Here is a 2,561-nt window from a genome sequence, read left to right as displayed (position 1 = left end):
ACTGTCGCAGGTTCGAATCCTGCCTCGCGCATGGATGTATGTGCTGTCCTTAGGTTAGATAGGCTTAAGTAGTAAGTCCAGCGGACAGATGAGCTCAGCTGTTAAGTCTCATAACGCTTAGAGCCATTTTATCCATTTGTGGTTCGATGAATCGTCTACCAGGCACTTAATAGTGAGTTGCAGAGTGATCATGTAGCTGGAGATGTAGACAAGTGGAATAAAGTACAAGGTAAAAACGCGACATGAAACCTAAGGTGCTGAGTGTGGTCTGTTGTTTACAATAAATGACGCACACACAGTCTAGACAGTATGTGTGGCTCACTTAGCGTAAACAACAGACAATGCTCATCATCTCAAGCTTCATGTTACGTAAACATCGTGGTTGCGATCAGAGATGCATTTTCTCATTCCACTTGTTTCCCCGTCGTTGGGTTTTCAAGCTCTCTACCTGTCTCGTAAACACCCTCTTGAATTTCGTATGTTCTTATATTTTTGTATTACTTTTTCTGATGCTTTCTCCTGTGTATCGATGTAAACCTTTTAAATGGCATGTATTTCTGCCCTTTGTTTCACTCTCAAAGCATTGTACTTGTGTTATTACTTGATTCCCGCTGTCCACTTTACCTGCCATGTACAAACCCACCCCCTTACCGACCCTGACTCTGTTTAAGTACTACATGTTCAGATGCCTCACCAGTCACTCCGTCTCCATGACTCTAGGCTTGTAAGTTCATGTCATAAATTTTACTTTCTTAAACTGTGCTCATGTTGCTATACAACACTTTTTTTAAGTTTTCTATGTTATCTCCTTTTGATCTCGCTTTTTGTCCCTTCCTCCCCACTTAACGAATTCCATTTATACATGTCTTTTATTTAATTTTTTTGTTCTTTCGTCCCTTTTCCCGAGGAGGGATGGGCGGGCTGTTTGAGGGTTTGCTTTATCCTTTCCAGCCTTCTGCTGTACAGGTACATTTTATTTCTTTATTTCTTCACATTTCATATACAAGTGCAATTCATCAATTTTGACAATACAAAATTTTGACTGTCATATTGAAATACAATAACATATAATACATTACAAAACAATATAAGAGTAAGATTAAAAGTAGTACTATTTAATAGACACCTAAGATAATACAAATAGCTTTTCGATGTTGATGAGGTAACAAAAATTAATAAACAAATAAAATAGGTAATCTTCGTCTTTCAGTCGTTAAGGGTTTAACATTTGAAGAAGTACGTAATTGTCACACAAAATATATGTGATTGTTACAAATAATTTAGTGACGTTATGATTAAACAACTTAAAAGTTTAAGGTTATAGATTTTTGTTTTGAAATGATCGATTTATGCGTTTTGGTGAAAATCTGTGGTGTTGCTTTGTTTTGAATGTGTCTGTGTTGGTAGTATTCTCTTAGGATATTACTTAGACAATTTCTTAACAATGTTGTTCTACTTCATAGCATTCAGCTGTGGTGGGAGGTCAAAATACGCTGCTAAGCTTCCCTGTTGACAACGCAATACTCCACGTCTCCATTTGTACTGCCGGGACGCCACTAGTGACACGTAAGGTGTGTGTGTGTGTGTGTGTGTGTGTGTGTGTGTGTGTGTGTGTTGGTGCTTATGGGCTCTCAACGTCGAGGTCATCAGCGCCCTGAGACACATTAAAGAGAACGAATGTGGACAGACCTAATAAAACTGAAACACACACGCAAAGAAAGCAGAAAAAAGAAGGAAAATGCGACATAAGAAAGTAGAACGTAAGGAAAGGGAAAACGTAGCAACAAGAATGCCACAGTAAATTGTCATTGGCTGGCCACTTACATAAAATATGGGCGAGCTTGTCACACAGTGAGCAAATTAAGATCCTCTCCCTAAAATCTTTGTAAAAACATTTGACATGGCACAGAACTTTAAAACATTAACCACATTCGTCCGAGTGTTGCCTAAAAGAGATGGAAGGTCCGCTGGCAAGTCAGCCGCGGCCCGCTGGTCAGAAAATAAAACGCAATGGAATAAAACGTGGCGCACAGTGACCTGGACGCCGCATTGGAGGGTCCTCTCGCCGGAGCAGGAAGCCATGCGTCGTAGGGCTGTGGCCTATCAGAAGCCGAGTGAGGAGGACCCAGCAGAAAACCACCACCTTCCCCAGTCGCTGTAGTTGGAGGAGGGCATCCTGGATGGAATGCACTATTTTATCTGCTGGATACAAACGTTGCAAAGAGTGAAGGGCACTTAGTGAATCGGAACAGACAAGAAATTTAGGACAGGAATAATGTCTCATCTGCTCCAATGCCCGCCAGATCGCAGACAATTCTGCGTCAATGACAGCGAAAGTCTAAGGCAGGCGGACCTTGAGGACACGATCCGGAAAAACAACAGAGCAACCAACGGAATCCCCTTGTTTCGACCCATCCATAAAAACAGCTATACAGTCGTTCAGTAACCAGGGTGGCAGGCTGTTAAAACCCAGGATTTGGAGTTGTACAGACTCCACACCGAGGGACTCTAGCACACGTTGCACACGGATCCCAAACGGCAACGTAGGCTGGGGACGGTGG

The sequence above is a fragment of the Schistocerca gregaria genome, chromosome 8 (assembly GCF_023897955.1).
Source record: "Schistocerca gregaria isolate iqSchGreg1 chromosome 8, iqSchGreg1.2, whole genome shotgun sequence".
NCBI classification, from domain to species: Eukaryota; Metazoa; Arthropoda; class Insecta; order Orthoptera; family Acrididae; genus Schistocerca; species Schistocerca gregaria.
Note: the sequence above shows the minus strand (reverse complement) of the source record.